Raw genomic sequence first — 18,640 nt, forward strand, 5'->3', positions numbered from 1 at the left:
GTCAAGAAACTGAAAATATTCCAGCCAAATAATAGAGCCGAATTAATTGGTAAACCCCAAACAACCTCAAGTCTGGCATGTCCATAGTTAAGGCACGTGACATGAGTGGAGGGGTCAGGTTTGAATCAGGTTACACCAAATATGCTCGTTCTTTCCTCATGAGGCCGTTAATATGTTCAGTAAATCCCACCTTTTAGTAGAGCATTTAATAAAGAATATGAAATAGCTTCAGATAATGTCTAACATATCTCTCTAAAGTTTTTTGTAGTTTAAAATATTTCTATTCAGATATTTCTTGGAATCTCCGAGTTTTTTTTTGCATTTCAAACCCTACTGATGTTGACGCCATCTCTTGAGCTATTTAAGATGTAATCACAGCATAAAATTAAGAAAAAAGACTAAAAACTGAGGCGTTTTATAATATTCAATTAAAATCTTTATTTAAAATAATCAACGTATGTAAAAGTCTCTCTATGTTTGAACAATGTTTCGTATAACAGAGGGAGTGCAGATAACAGTTAATGTGTTACTTTAGTAGAAAGCCTATTTCACGTGACACAATTTTACAATTCACAAATGAACATCGCGCCATCTACATAATTACTGATTTTATAACCCTTCATCCTTATTTAGGGAAATTTGATTTTACCGTGTTTCATTATTTCAATAGTTTTCTAATATTTCTAGAACTCGTACATTGCTTTGAGAGAAAATAACCGTTTTCGTTTTTTTTTTGCTATGGGATGATATGTCCATTCTAATTTACATATTACACTAATGCAAAATTTTACTATTTTGTCCTACATTATAGGTTTCTCCAACTTTTACCAATGTGTGCAAGACCACGTTTGAAATGAACTTGTTTGCTCTATTAAATTATTTAGTTACTTAGTATTAGACTAAATTTATTAAATGGTGAAAAACTGACATGCCAAAATTGGATAAATGGTAAAATATCATATAAATAAATTTCTAACAGTAATTACACTACATATATTAAATTATGAAATAACAATTGCAAATATCTATGAAGTTTTAAATCAATCCAGAGCTGTATATTCTAAAGCTAATAATCTTTACCTGTTTTAAACTTTTATTGTACTTCCTTCAGCATCGACCAGCAAAACTGCAAATGATATGACAATGCAGTAGATAACACGACTTATCTTTACACCAATAGGTTCTGACAAGCATACTGAGAGAATATCTTGTGGTATGAAATGTTACGATAACACAATTATGGGAAAACCAACCTTTTAAAATTCCCCGAGTTTGTTCATGTGCGATATCAAACAATTTTGATAAAACATTCCACTGAAAAGAAATGTCAAATGAATTTATCTTAAAATTTTAATATCTGAAATTTTGATTATATATTTACATTTCGTCATTTCTATTGTCCTGACAAGTTATTGAGCACATTTTTTAAAATTCTATCAAGAGCTGCGTGAAAAGAATTGGATTTTTCAATATCACTTTCAAAATCAAAACTGTATCTATAAACGTCTAGTATATTGACACTTCGTAATACAACAACACGATTTTCTGTATCATGGTATATCACAGTGCAAAATAAATGACTGTCAGTGACATTAAGTATACTCGTATGGTGATATTATTCAATAATTTTTCTTCTTTTTTTGCAAAATAAGAATAAACATTCTGGCACACACAGACATTGGTATAATTAATAGTTTTCCCATAGTACGTTTCAATACTATCCTAGTTCAGTGTCGTTACATATGGAAACAATATATCATTGTTGATATTATTCTTCACAAATTTAAGTTTGTTTAATAGACGCTGGTTAAATTTGCTTTAAATTTCAGTAATTATGAACCCAGTGTCTAGTTCTGGAATGGTATAATGTAGTTTATTCGCCAAAGTAAACAAAATTTTTTACGAGAATATCAGTTTTTTCACGTTCTGAACTGTATGAACACTTTCTTCTCCTCCTATTTTGGTTTATGAAAAGTTTATTTGTCATTAAATTTCCATACAAATGTATGTAGATCTGTGTTAGTATAATATTTATAATGTATTATACTTCTATTAGCCTAATCGTGATACTTTGTAAGTTATGAGTAAAAAACACTCAGGACGAAGGGGTACGAACACTTTCTTTCATGTAAAATAAACATTCTGGCTTCCACAGACTTTATAATAATTAATAGTTTTCCCGTAGTACATTTCAATAGTATGCTAGTTCAGCCTCGTTAGATATGGAAACAATATATCATTGTTGATATCATTCTTCACAAATTTAAGTTTGTTTAATAGACGCCTATCTTGAGTCTCAACAAATGTCTTGTTTTAAATTTCAAAGAAAGGTTGTTTTGAATTACAATATAATTCTGTTTTCTTAACATGCTTTGTGAAAGTTATATTTTGTTATTGTAAATCAATTAGTTATTTCTCTACAGAAATGATTTTATTAAGAAACAGAAATTCGATTCTAATAATCTTTTTGTAATTCCATGAAATCTATGAATCTCGTGTTGTTGGTATTGACCTAAACTATTGCTATCTTCTGTTGACAAATCTTCTGATTGTATCATACATTTTATTAAGTGAACACTGAAAAGCAAACTTTACGTTCCTCTTTATAAACACGAATCTCTTTAAAAACAGTCTTCATATTTTTAAGCTTTTGAGAACTGAATTTCGTATATACATATGAGGCTGCGTATTTTCTGAACTCCGAGAATTATTGCAAACGTTTGGAGTTTCAATAGAATAAAAAAAAACAGTCATATTCTTAACATACGAATTACCATAGCTGTAAGCTATAAAATGTGATCTCAATTCTAGTACATAATATGGAATAAATAGAGAACATATAATAGCAAGAATGATGGAAACTATATACGGCAAGAGATATCAAAGCAATTCTTCCCGAAAAAATGGTGAAATGTCATACACGAGAGAAAATTATTGTTTTTTCTTGTTGTGTTTAATTTCACGAAAGCTACACAAACTCTATCATCGATAACCGTCGCTAATTGAGCAGTGAAAACTTGAAAAAAAGGCAGTATGGCACCTGGCCATGTTGGGCCATTATAATTAATCACAAGCTAACTTTAATTTTTTAAAGTAAGCGTTTCTTGAGTAAATATTTAAACAATTTAAGTGTAAAATAAGAAACTGTCATGTGCTAAATTTCAGTTCATTTGAAAGCTTATTAGGGTTCAACGGAATGTTTTATAACCAATAGAAATTAACACGTTTAATTTTGAATTCATTGTATCACTTAGAAATTTATGGAGCTCCTTGTAGTATGAAAATATCACACACAGTATTGCCGCTATTTAATGCTCTAGGGGCGTTGCAAACTATGAAACGGGGTGCTAAATAGAAATTAACTGAGTAATATGATAAAACATTTAACATAAAAATATATATCTATAATAATTTGTAGTAAACACAAACTATTTATTTGTAGGTTTACAGTAAGAATGGTATTTATAGTTTGGGAAAGAAAAATCCTGTAAATTAGTCTTGACATGTGCTATGTATTCTCTTATCACTGGCACCACGATAAGGTCTTTGCAAGTTAGTTGCTGCAGCGAAGAAAAGGCTGGAAAATTGTAATCCACGTGATATTTATCAGTTATTAGTATTGATTGCTGATCTCTGCGATTAGGTTTCATTTTAAAACAGTCGCACTTTTTGCACTTTCATAACACGTTAAGTTCTGAACTACTGGTTTCTGTACTTACAATGCTAAAATTTAGGGTTAGGTTCCTGCAGGAACTCTACTTCTTTGTACGTTTTTGTAAGAAAACCTAAAACAACTGAACAACTTGACATGGCAAATACTGTTTATTTCTTTAACAATTAAGGCATTAATAATCTCGTATGAAATGTTGGTGCATATTAAATTTGAGTTCATTTGGAAGTGGTTTTAAGACTCAAGTTATAAAGTTAGTGGTGTATTATATGGACAATGAAGTTAAATATTTAAAATAGAATCAAGTAGTTTCTCCACTACGTGGATATTAAAACATTAGTATTCTAGTAGAAGTTTACCTGTTATGTATTCCATTTAATTTTGATGGAGACCAGACGCTCAAGTTACACAGAATGACAAAAAAGTTACGAGGTTGTGAGCTCTTTCTGAGAGCTTGTATACTCTTTTAATAATCAAGGCATGTTTTGACTCGACTTACAACACTGGTGCCTACCCTAACATGATAATGCTAGTTTTGCATTTTGCTGGTTGCCATAGTTATGGGGCTTTATAATGTGACAATAATTTCCACTATAAAGGACTCAAATGATAAATTTTGTGAAAATGGGTGCTCATTAGAAACTGGTGGCAACCAAATGTATCAACTTCAAAGAAAGAGACTTTACTTTATCAAATTACTGTTTTAAAAGCATATCGTTCGCAAATATTGAAAGTTGCCTATGAACTACCCTTGGGAAGTCATTTAGGAGTCAACAAGACGCGTAAATAAATTATGAGATAATTATTTTGGCCAAAAATTAGGAAAGATGTTTCTCGGTTTTCAAAATTGTCATACCTGTCTAATGGTTGGAAACTCGAACCATAAAATTTTTTTTTTTTTCTTGGAAACCTGTCCCAGCATTCGAAGATTCCTATCGTCGTGTGATTATTGACTCTGTTGGGTCCATTCCAAAAATTCCATTAAAACATCAGTATTTGTTGACAATTATGTGTGCATCCACTCGATTTTCTGAAGTTATCTTCCTCTTAAGAAATATTTCAACAAAAAATCTAAGGCACTGATTAATTACTTTACTTTTGTTGGCTTGCCTTATGAAATTCAATGTAATAAAAGATCAAATTTTATGTCGGGGTTTTTCAGCAGATCATTTTACCAGCTCGTCGATAAACAGATGAAATCTAGCACTTACCATCCTGAATCGCAAGGTGTTCTTGAAAGATTCTAGTGTACCTTAAATATATTATTTGGATTTATTCTCTTGATAATGAGAAGGCCTGGGATGAAGGAGTTAATTTATTATTATTTGCTATTCGTGATTCAGTTCAGGAGTCGTTAGGGTTTAGTCCTTTCAATTTGGTGTTTGGCCATTCAGTGCGTTGTCCTTTTGAAGTTACTGAAAGAACAGTAGTTCACAGATAACCTGGAAAGAAATGTATTTACTGAATTATGTGTGTATATTTGCGGACGTTCCTAATGAAACCAATATTGCTATTTATGATTTTACGTAGGACAATATTCTCTTGTAAAACAACGTCCATATCGTGTGTATTCAATCAAGACTGATAAAATGCGTGAACAAATATCTTATGAGCTGGATCATTCCATTACAGAACCGAGTAAAAGTGATTGGTATTCACCTCTTGTTCGGTGGTATTTTCTACAGAGATTCGCAAAGCTAATGCTTTGACAAAGACATATTCTTATTCCATTCCGAAATGGAGGACTGAATCGCTAAAATAGGAAAAACTCGTTGTGTCACAAAATGTGACTTGCTTAAGGGAAACTGGGCTGTTCACTAACTAACCTAGCAAAAGAAATCTCTACTTTTATCACCTCTGATGGATTATACCAGTACTATTTAATGCCAATTTGGAATGAAAAATTCTTATACAATTTTCAGATAATGCTGAATAAATGTCTCAACACACTGTTGGATGTTTGTATTTGTGTTGATCATATTGTAATTTACAGTAACACCTGGAAAGAACACTAATGTGTATAACGTGGTGTTTTTGAAATGACTAACAAAGTCAATACCACTGTAAATATGGCAAAAAGTGATTTTTCTAAGGCCAAAGTTGTTTAGCTAGGTCGTTGTCAAGCTGCTCCAATACTAGACAAAGTTGATTGCGTTGTGAATAATCCAACCACTATTAACTGGATAAGCTTAATGATATTTTAGGAATGGTTGGTTATTATAGAAAGTTTGGTAAACGTTTTGCTGACGTCACTGTACTATTAATATATCTAGTGAAAAAATAACAAAAATCAAGTTGTCTGAAAAATGCCAATATGGTAGTGATAATATATTTTCATTATGCACTTATCTTGTACTGATGGCACCAAACTTTGATAAGCCTCCCGAATTAGCTGTTGGTGGCACCGATTGTCGCGCTGACCCCATTCTGTCGCATTTAAAAAACAGAGATATTGAACTCCATATTTGTTATTTTTCTAAAATGTTTAACTCTCACCAAAAGAATTACTGAACCGTGGATAATGAAACATTGGCTTCAGAATATTTCAATACATGTGTATCTGCATTTTAACAATATATTGTCAATTACACTGATCACAACCCATCGACGATTTGAATCAAATGAAGGGTAAGAAAAAAAAGCTGTTAAATGGAAGTTTAGTATTGATATAGTATGCTGTGAAGATAATTTTCGTCAAAGGGGTTGAAACATCTGTGCTAATGCAATTTCACGTGAAGGGTAAGTTTATTATCATAAGCTTATTTGTATCGTATGATATATATTTGAGATGATTTTAAAGTTGTATAATTAGTTGACGATCTATTTAATATATTGGTTGCAGTATATATGTATATATGCACATAAGATCTCAGTTAACTCTGCCTGAGAGCTGGGAATTGATTTCAATATAATTAAAAAGGTTTCCTGTTGATGTTGAAATTTCATATAAAGAGGATTTAATACCCCCAAAAAAATAATGCTTACTTTTGTTTATCAAATTAGAGGAAAGATTACAAAGATCAAATTAATTTGTGTACAAAATATGTCACAGGTAAAAGTTATACTTTAAGTCATTTAGATAATTGGAAATATTATTGTCTAGTTTTAATGAAGTTTCTTACAAAATCGAATCATTCTCTGATGACAGCTTACAGAAAGTCTGGCAAATTTAGCTAAAATTAAAGATCATACTAAAAGTTAACCATTTTATCTTTTCCCTAGCTGCAATATCAAGAAAATCAACTCTCAACCTATTAAAAGGTAAACTACTGATTAGCGATGTGCAATTTGAACTAGGAAGAGTTAACAGCTACTTTTTGTATACGGTTTCACATGCTACATTTCAATTGATATGAAAGGCGAATAGGAATAAAGCTATTCCAACTGAGTGTAGAGATGTTTTAAAAGCAATAGAAGTTAACATTTATTTCTCACGTAAAAATTCATTGTATCATTCAATAATTTCATACTTTTACTTGAAGGTGTGAAAAGTTACACATTTTGATAGTAGTTTATTCTACTGAATTAAAGAAGAAGGCTCAACTTTCTCAAGTTCACAGTTTGTGAAGTTCTAATCCATTCATACCTCAGTGTGTGAAGTAAGCTTTCTCTATTACACTGTTAAAAAAGCTTTCTCTATTACACTGTTAAAACCCAGGGCTAGATTTCCCGCGGAGTACAGAGGGACAAATATCCTGTTTTTTAGATTTACAGAAAATTCAAAACCAACAACTGAAAGTGGAGATACATTAGTTTGTGGAAAGTAGTTCTTATTGTTTTAGATATTCAACAGATTAATACTCCATTTTAAAGATGAGGTGCATTAAATTTTGTTTTATTTTGCAAGTAGAGTGGAGATTCAATTTAAATCGACTTAATCAAAGTGTGTGTATATATATTATATTAAACATTATACAAATTATACTTGTCCCTAAAGACTGTGCAAACTGCAAAGTTAAACATCCTTAATATAATATAACTTTAGTATTTGATGACTGACTGACACACACAAGTCAGATTACAAATCAAGTTCCTTAACCACCTGAGTATATCGTGCATTAACGTTAGTGAAAACAACCGTTTTGTCCCTTAAATATCAAAGACATTAATTTCTTGTTTATTCCTCGTGCAAAGGAGTTATATACTTCAAAACACTTTGTAGGACTTTTTGAATCTGAAAGGTTGATCTCTGTATGTTTTCATTAAAATTTGGAGAGGCGGCGGATATGAAGAGATTTCCAAAATGGGTGTAGAGAGATAGTTCACCTATGACCGCCATAGGGGTAACTAAAACAATTGTGTTAGACAAAAGAATCTGCTCCTCAAACAATATATTCTTTATAGAGTATTATTCTTATCAACTCAAAATTGTTTTGCAGAACAGCCTTTTCAAATAAAATTGTGCCATCTCTGTAAACAGGAAGTATGAAATAAGATCTCTTAACTTACCGCTGAATCATTAATGACTCATAATTATTCACCGTGGACAAAGATAACGAGACCTTAAAAACATTTTTTCTTTTCTTATAAGTTTTGTCGTTTGTGAATGTTTCAGTATTAAACGTCTTGCTTATAATTACAACAGAGATATATAACAATGACCAAACAAAATATTAAATGTTTTTTATTGACATTTTCGGTAAAGATAATCAGCTTACACCTTAAAAGACGTATTTAATATAAGTAAAAGAATAAAAGAAGTAAATCAGATGTTTCCAGCTCTCACAGGTTAAAGAGAAGATCCTGAAAAATAAAATATTAATATATATTGAATATACAAGTTTTATACAAGAAAAAGTGAATCGTGTGATAATCTTTTGGATTTAGTTATTTTTTGGCAAACTGTAATTTTCATAATCTACTTCTAGTTGTACAGAAGTATGTCTGCTGATTTACAACGATTCCGAGTTTTAGTATCTGAAGTAGGCATATCGCAGAGAAAATCCATGTTGCATCTGTATACTTAAAAATCAATTAAATCTATTAAAAACTTAACAATCTATTCAAACCTTATCGTGCTATATCGGTTTATTATTGTTGGTTGGATTGATGCAAAACCACATTGAGCTATTTCCAGTGACCAAAGCGATGAATAAAACCCCGGATCGTAGAGTTGTGAGTCCATAAACTTAACACTATCCTACCAGCGGGTATATGTTTGTTATTATAGAAAGTAATTTCAATTAATTTTTTCAACACCCCATGACCTTCATCGTGTCATCCTGTATCACAATGTCAGGTTTGATGCTGATTCATCAAGAAATTTGAACAAATAGACATTTACAAACATTAACGTTTATTTATATAAATAAATACTATTTCCAGTTTCAAACGTTTTAATCTCATATACGTTGTAAGTTTGAGAAAATAATATAAAATACACGAGCTCAACAACAGAAAATAATACCAAAATATGTTACTTAAAATAAATCAATCGCGAGAAGCAAAGGAAGAAAGTAATGTACTGCCAGTAAGAACCAAAAGCTATTTTTATTTCTGTGTGTTAATGATATTACGTATTATCATTGACCCCAGACGAATCTCCGAATTATTATGTTACATATTACGATTGACTTCAAACTGAGTTAATTTCTAATTTAAATTTAGGAGGCGATTAAATGTCGATATGTATTACATTTATGATATTTGCCAACAATATTGATACACATAATTCTCTTTTTTAATATATAAACAACAATAAAATTTGTAATAACAGTTATTTTAAATAATGATTGTAACAGATTCAGTGTTATAAATTTATATTAATATCTACATTTGTTTCTCTTTGATGCGAGTGACGTATATTGTTGGACATTTATTGCAGAAGCCCGCCTGTTATCAAAATTTACACATGATTCTCGAGAGCAAGAATTAATAATATATGCTTCTAAGTGGCGTGAAGCCAGCTAAGAAAAGAAAGCGCTGGCTTAAGAGAGGTGTAACAATATCAATTCAGGATTTCTTTGCTCGTCGTGTATTTGGTTCGTCGCTAAAATATTCAGTATTAGACCTATAGTATATAGATCAATATTGGTAATAACTAAATAAACTTCTAAATTCAAATTTTCGGTTATAGGAAATCGTAATACGTAACGAACGTAACAAAATAAATCGGATATTCGTCCGAGATAAATAATAATAATACGAAACTTGATTTATATAGTTCTATTCTTCACAGGTCTCACACGTCACTTACAAGATAATTTTTCAGGAATGAAAGAACAGAACCTAATGCCCTCTTATTAATATTTGAAGTTAATTTTATTATGTTAAATGGTTAATTATGTTCAACATCTGCAAACACTTCTAATCAAGTATCTCTAAATACCAGATTAATAAATTCTAACTACAGTTAGAACTTCCCAGGTTTATAATATACTAATATTACCAAACCAACAGAATAAAATGTAAACTGCCTGTTGGCGCATCGATTTATCAAAGTTAAGACGAGGTTTTCGAAAGCTCAGTTGGCTCAACAAGTGCTCTCGTGCTTTTGTAAATCATATATTGTTGATTCTTACACTTAAGATTCTTCTACAAATTTAGAAAACAGGCGAGAATTTTGCAATACACATTTGACAATATGTCAGATAGATGCATTTCGAAATATATATTTAAGCAAAACAATTACAGATATCAAAATAAATACATTATCGTAAATCCGTTACAATGAGTAAAAGTAATAAACAACACGATTATATTTACGCTGGTATGAGTTAGTTTGTGATAGGAACAACCAAAACATAAAAATGTTGGCAACCATAATAAGGAAACTGAACATATTCGTAACACTAGTTTATCAAATAACTGATGATATACTTACCATTGCATAAAGACGTCAGTTACTCATTTAAATCAAATTCTCGTGGTTTTTCTCCCTCTTTGAATTCCACTTTTTTCTCTGTTACATAAAAAGGTATGAAAGTGATTAAGGTATGCGTATGATTAGTAAAGTAACATTTTTTCTTGAACTGAGAGATGCAGCATTTCAGTATCGGAAAAGTTTGGAGTAGCTGCTAAGACATTAATCTAATACAAACATTGTTTTTCGAATGAGAATACTTTTACTGGCAGACGATATTACAACACTTTTTTATATGCAAAAACGGCTCGTTTGGTTTGAGAAAATATTTTATATCAAAACATGTTTAGAAGACCCAGCCAGGAGACTTGTGATATTTTCTACAGAGAAGAAAAACAAGGAAACAACCAAAAACAATCAACAGAAAGAAGACAACTTAGATAAATTTATTGACATCCTACAGCCAAACTTCCCAGGTAAAATTACAAATTTATATTTTCCAGAAACACCTAAAAACAACATCTTAAACGATTTTTCAAAGAATTTTCTCACAAAACCATCAACATAATTTCACAAAACAGAAAACTAATAAAACAACCTTACAAAAAGAGACATTAAATCCATTAAAAACCTAAAACAAGACAAAAATATAAAAATTCTAAAAGCAGATAAAGGTAACGCTATAGTCATAATGAACACCAATGAATACATCCAAAAAATGAATAATATCCTATCAGACACGAACAAATTTAAACCAATACACACAAATCCAACAAAGACACACGATACGCAACTGAACAAATTACTACTACAAATAAAAAAGCCAACACAATTTCACAAACACTTTATTCCTACCTACGTAAAACCGACTCACGCACACCGCAAATATACGGCATCCTCAAACCTCATAAACCAGATTGTCCATTACGACCAATAATGTCCACATATGAATCGTTTAATTACAATCTTGGTAAATACATAGCATGGGCATTCTCCAAATATGTAACATCAGCCAGCTCATTCATCAAAGACTCTTTTAATTTCAAGTCTAATCTAAATCAACTTAATCATAAAGCCTTAATGGCCAGTTTCGATGTTATATCCTCTTTACAGAAGTTCCAACCACTGAAGCCTACAAGATAGCCTTAGAACTCTATATCCGAGACCCTAACCCAACTATTGAAATTCCCAGTAACCAGTTAGCAACCCTAATAGAATTCACCACGATAAAGACAAACTTCATGTTCAACAACCAAAACTATATACAAACAAATGGCCTAAGCATGGGCAACCCAGTATCACCAGTTCTAGCCAATATTTTTATGACATAAGTTGAAATACAAGCAATTAACACAGCATTACATCCACCACTATACTGGTACAGATATGTAGATGACACGGTTGGGAGATTCAAATCTACAGAATACATACTTAATTTTTTCAAGCACATTAACTCTATACATCCCAACATTAACTTCACATGTGAAAAGGAAGAAAGAAATCAAATATCATTTCTTAACTTCAAAATTACAAGAACCCACACACAATTCAAAACAGAAATCCACCGAAAAATCACCCATACTGGACTATACATTCCTTGGGACTCAGCACATCAAACAAAACAAAAGCTCAACATACTAAGAAACCAAATAAACACAGCCATAAAACTATGCTCACCAGATAAAATTAACGATGAATTAGACAAAATAAAACAATACTTCATCAACATCAATAAGTTTCCTCCACAAACCGTAGAAAACATTATACGCACACATCTAGACAGAAAGCAAAATCAACCAACTAAAGTAAATATATCTCACGAATCAAAAAATCACGAAACCATATACTGCTGTATACCATATATTCCTGACATCAGCAAACAAATAACCAACATTTGGCAAAAATTAGTAAGAAAATATGACATTCCAGTTAATACCAAATTTATTCAAAAACCAGGCACAAAACTGAAGTCTATACTATGTAAAAACTATACTGACAAACACCACACCAACATTATTTATAAAATACAATGTGATAACTGCCACGACTTCTTTATTGGAGAAACAAGTAGAAAAATGGAAACCAGATTCAAAGAACATAAAAAGTCACCTTCACACGTTTTCGAACACTGCAAGTCAAATAAACACAACATAACCATAGAAAACACTCAAATACTAAATAAAGAAACAAACATAAACAAACGCAAAATTAAAGAAGCCTTACTTATACAACAACTTAAACCCAAAATAAACCAATATAAAGGAACGCCTTTATTCCTATATTAGTATAATAAAATAAATAAAATTATATATTCAAACATCTAATACCGCCCTCTACATTCCGACACTCAGTTACCCACCCCTTTCAAACATGTGGTCAGCTTTCGGTCAGTTACCTCTTTCTTTGTGAACCTGACGATGACCGAAGAAGGTCCAAACGTTGTTAGCTCTTTTATATAAAATATTTTCTCAACCCAAACGAGCCGTTTTTGCATATAAATTTCTCAACAAGTGGGTTTCTCGACATCACTGATATTACAACACTAGATTACGTTTTTCGATGCCCGTTGTGGGCAGAGAAAATAAAGTCCATTGTGTTGCTTTGTGTTTAACGTGAAACAAAATCAAAATTGTTACTTTAGTACCTAAGATACTTTAATTACATTGCACACAACAAATTTCTGCTCATTATACTGGTTATGCATTGTTTCCAGCTAATATATAATTAGCTCTCCTTACCTGAGACCTGAGTGAAGAGAAATAGTAAATATACGTTACTATATTCTCTTTTTGTATCTATGGTACAACCTAACTGCTCGTTTTAAGAGTTTTCGTTCCTTTAAACATTCAGTACTTTTGAAAAGTGTGCATATGTGTCAACTGAATAAGCAATAATACATAAAATATTGTTTTGAGGGAAAAAATATATTAATAGATAGATCTAACCTGTTTACATGATAATATTACCTTTAGGTTTATCTTTAAATTCGTATGGAACCACACCATGGCAAATCCGTGTACATAAGTATGTGCAAATACCATGTCTGCAGTAAAGGAGTACACAGTGGTACCTGCAATGACCTTCAGTCTCAATTACAACTCCACATATCAAAAGGCATAAAAGAAAGATCGTTGACTTGTTCATGATAATTATCTAAAAAACACAATAAATTTCGTATTTTGAATCATGCCATACTGGTACGCATAAAACTAAACAGAATTAAAATTAGTAAACTGATATCAAGAGAACATATAGCCACAAGAATTTAAGAGAGAAAAGGATCAGATAAAATATATTTTCTTCGTTAATGGGGTTGTTCCATCATAACAAATGATTACATACATTTTTATGCAAGATTTTAAAGATTATCTCAAAGCTCATTATTCTTAACATGTTAAATATCAATGTGTCATTAGAAAATTTCGAACATTATTATTAAAGCTTTCTTTTCAGGTTTATTGATATCCTATTATATATATATACATATTATTAGATGTCCTAGTAGAACGTGCCAGATATTTTTCTAATTTAGTCCATCTTATCAACGTTCGATACCTATAACACGTAAGTTTCATCCGAATGTATCAAAAGTGTATAGTTTTGGCACTATCTTGTTACCTAACGTGAATGTGGTTTATACCCGTTAATGCGAAGTTTTAAACATTTTACTTCATTGCGAATTTCACATTGTTAGTATTGTACATATATTTTTTTTTATAATAATGAGAACAATTTCTCAAAAAGCAAGCAACCGAAGAGTATTTGAATAATTACAAAATGTTACTTACTTTCTTGTACGAAGTGAAAATCAAGGTGCGCACCAGAGTCTGATCGAAGGCTATGAAATTATTATCTTATATATATATATACACTAAGTGATGACGTGACTTTTTATTCAACAAAATAACAGTGATTTCTATTGCCTTGCGTAATACTTGGAACTATTAAGTAGCAAGACTGATTCTCATATCCAGTTAAACAAGTTATTTTGTTTCATGAATCACAATACAAACGTGTGCCAACTTAATGAGTAAACACTACTAACACCTAAAGAAAATATTATTACTTCCATAAATAGTTCTTTATTCTCAACTGTGTATTGTTTGAACAATTTTCCAAATATTACTTAAATGATCCCGCTATAAAACATATTATTTAAACTTTCAGCTTTTACGTTTAAAATCAAATTATCTACAAATTATTATAACATAACAATATTGAGAGACGACAAATTAATTATGAAAAATGTTGATGCATCAACATTATCAAGTGCTTTTGCAACATTAAGCACTTCAATCATATCCCCTCTAGCTCTTTTTTTAAAAAAAGAAAGTTTAGAGATCTTTATCTCTCATAATATGACAAACCCTCCATCCTAAGTACCATTTTAGTAACCCTCCTCTGAACTCTTCAATGTCTTTCCTAAGGTAAGGAGCCCAAGACTGAACTGAATTCTCCAAACATGACCTAATTAATGACGTGTTCAGATAAATTATAACCTCTTTAGAGGTGTAATCAATACTTCTATAGATGCAACCCAAAATCCTCTTTGCCCTAAAATTACTAACAGCATACTGCTTGGATGGTTTAAGAAATATATGAACCATTATATCAAGATATTTTTCCTTCTTGACAGTGTTAAGGTTATTTCCATCGAAATTATAATTCAAATCATGATAACCCATATGCATTATCTTGCATTTATCAAAATTAAAACCCATATGCCATTTGTTTGCCGAACTCAGCAGCGTTTTCTTCACAGTCAGCACCACTCAAAACATTGATATCATCAGCAAAGTTAAGAAAATTATTGACTGTTCCTTCATCTCCGTCATTAATATAAATCAAAAGAGTAATGCTTCTAAGACTAAGTCATGAGGTACACCATTTGGATCTTTAACCCAGTTCGACTTCACCCCATTTATAATAATCCTCTACTATCTTTCATCTAGTCACTCGTATATTAAATCAGTTAATGCATCTCCCACACTTAGAGATAAGATTCGTTGCAAGCCATTTCATATTGCTCTGTGTCAAACGCTTTCTGAAAAGCCGAACCTAAGTATTTTATTTCTCATCTGGATTATGATCACGAACGGAAAGCTATTAAAACAATGAATGAAATGAAATTACTTACACATGTTTGTAAGTTCTTATGATTGAATTTGTCATTTACGATTAATCTGCGTGAGAATTCGCGTGAGCATATGTAATAATTGTTATTTAAAGTATTTCGAAGTTTCTAAATAAGATTCTATTTGACCCCTTACCCTCTTGAACGTTTTACACTTTTTATAATTCCTTTCTCTCGAAATGATACAGAAATCACATACATACATACATACTACTAATGTATTAGACTTCGTTAGGGTTATGTATTTTTATCACATTACAAACTGGTTCATGAAGGATGACCAAGTGTTTTTTCAATAACAAACATATGTTATCATACTATTTAATGAATAGTTCGTGAAAGTTTAGATTGGAAAAACACGTTTTTGCACATTTTACTCAACAAGTCTTGCTACTTTTCATTACGTAACATCGATACAAAGAAGCGGTGGTTGTTTGCTGGGATTTCCTATTTCATCATTCACAGAGAACTTTTACATTATACTAAAACTGTAATCGATCCTAAAACAGATACACACACATGGGAACAGTGGGAGCGATATTCCACGTAAAGTATGTTAGACTACTAATAAAGTCATTTGTGGATAATGAGTTTTGGATAATAAGATGATAACGTCAGCTTCCCTCAGTATCTTCACTAAGAGCTTTTCTTAGAAACACGATAAGAGCTTTTCGTCTAGATTCACCGTAAATACGTGGGAATAAATTACACTATAACACTAACAGCTGATCGGCAATTGTGTAGCGGATGGTGTGTTGTTACATACATCAGTGATTGTAAGTGTGTGTGTGAGTGAATACAATTGCCAATTAATTAACCGTGTTACCTAATTAACAAACAAAGGCTGAACTTAGGCACAAATGGCTACTATAATGACAAGTTAATTAATGTAAATCAGTAATGGTTTGAAAACAATTTTGAATTTTGTGGCAACATAATTTTTTTTTAGAAAAAGTAATCTTTCAAAACCAAAAGTGCACACTTACCATCTATATCTTCAATGTAGAAAGCGAAGTCCGTACTCTGTCCGAAATTTGTCATAATTCTCCATTTATTTTTGATTGTTATGTTTTTTTCACTCTAACATATTTGAAGTTTTCTTCTGTCTTTGATTCCTTCAGTACATTCTCTATCAAACAGTTAATTAATGTGTGATAAACAGCAAGCAAAAAATAAGAAAGCTTCTTATTAGATCTTTCGAATCTATTAAATGATAGCTATGTGTAAGTGAGTGAACAAATTAAAAAATAAACGGAAAGCCCAAATTACCCTAATATCTGATCTCAAAAAAATATTACTTTTATCATATATCCTCAAATCATTCGGAAATTATTAATTTGATGTTTTTAAGATAATGAAAAAGAAATGAGATAGTTATCACTGTGTAATACAAAATTTTAAAATCTGTAATAAAATACAATGTTGGCAAATGTATCCATATGATCAAAAGAAATTACTAACAAAAGGTAAAACTTTTACAACAAAAAATTTAAAATCAATATTTAAAAGAAGCAAGAGGGATTTTGTAATAACCGCGAGATTTGAGATTATTTTAGTCAGAATTTGAGTAAGTTAATTTCTAAGCTCTTGACCGTGATCAAATAAATTAATAGAAAGTGCTTGACTTCCTGCAAACAAAACTGTAAATAGATCTGAAATTGATCAAGAGATGAGGAAACTATGAGCTAAAAGTTTGTTATTGAAAAAGACAACAACACAGAGACGTTTTATGTGTTGCTATGCTGCGGGTTAGAAATATCACTTTCCAACATATTTTTTGATACCAAGATGTAGTTTATCTTGCTATTAACTTATATTAGCTAACGTGAGTATCAACGAGAAAATAAACTTTTCAGGAGATGTTTATACAAAATTTTAAAACTGTTTAGTGACCTATACTCTTAAGTCGGACGGCAGTGATAATTCACCTCTTGTTACTATCACATTTCTGGCAAAATACGAAAGTACAAAGCTACGCAAAGGAATGTTAATATTCTGTCCACTACAGGTATCGAATCACGGATTCTAGATTCGTAAGTACGCAAATATATCACTGTTCCATAGAAGCATAAGAAATAAAAATGTATTTTGTAAGTTTAACGGATAACGTCTTTGGAAACTAAGAATTAGTTCAGGGCTGTAGCACTAATATTTCTAGTAACATTTGTTGGCTTGTCCAGAATCTACTGTGTTAGTTCTATGAAAAAATCCTCAGGGTATTTCACGACAACTAGTCAACTAGAAATGGAACACGTTAGTAATTGTACTCTTCACCTTGACCTGACTGAATAAAACAAGGAGACTGAGAAACTGGTTTTCAAATTTCAGGACATCTATGACGAAAACCTATTGGACAAGGAAGAGCATTTTACATTTCGGAATAGCAACTGATTGTTAAAATAAAATAACTGAAAATGAAAAGTTTTATAATAATCACTAGGAAATGTGTGAAATTTAACAGGATGATAACACTTTTCTCTGTTTTTTATATCTAACACATTGTTCAGCCTAAATATTCTATATATTATACATATATATGTTAGTATGAATAGATTGTTCTATTTATTGTATATGACGAAGTTGTTGTGTTTCACTTAAAACGATATAAAACTTCTTACAAAATATTCAGCTTAAAAAAAAACTAAATTAAATAATCATCATTGTATGATTAAGTGCTTCTAACTCTGAAAAGCATGTTAGATACTCGAATTAGAAAGGATAGAAATAGTCCTTTATTTCACCAAATTTCACGGAAACTAATGACACCTTCACCTACAATTTGAAAGTGTTTAACACTCCTCAGTGAACATTTCAAACACTAAATCGTAACTAAGACTTTTAATTTGCCTATAATATACATACATATATTATACAACATGAATGTTCAAGATATGTTATGGGACATTTCTAAATTGTCACACATTGTGTTTTGTTAAAGAATGATGATTTTAGTTTAAGGTAAGGTTTAAATATCGAGGTCGTCATGAAATAAATAGATCATATAGATTTTAACGTAACATAAAACAAACTACCT

The 18,640-nt window shown here is 30.9% G+C and overlaps 2 long non-coding RNA genes across 3 annotated transcripts in view; one reads left to right on the forward strand and one right to left on the reverse strand.

Annotated features, from left to right (window-relative positions):
* Positions 1–18,640, forward strand: part of LOC143223224 (uncharacterized) — a 334,153-nt gene that overhangs the window by 207,041 nt on the left and 108,472 nt on the right. The window lies entirely within an intron of this gene.
* LOC143223225 (uncharacterized) lies at positions 8,279–14,417 on the reverse strand. The gene is made up of 4 exons (XR_013012765.1): positions 14,261–14,417; positions 13,439–13,625; positions 10,494–10,571; positions 8,279–8,413 (listed from the first exon to the last, which is right to left on the reverse strand). It is a non-coding gene; the product is annotated as an uncharacterized LOC143223225 (long non-coding RNA).

This window comes from Tachypleus tridentatus, chromosome 8, assembly GCF_004210375.1.
Source record: "Tachypleus tridentatus isolate NWPU-2018 chromosome 8, ASM421037v1, whole genome shotgun sequence".
NCBI classification, from domain to species: Eukaryota; Metazoa; Arthropoda; class Merostomata; order Xiphosura; family Limulidae; genus Tachypleus; species Tachypleus tridentatus.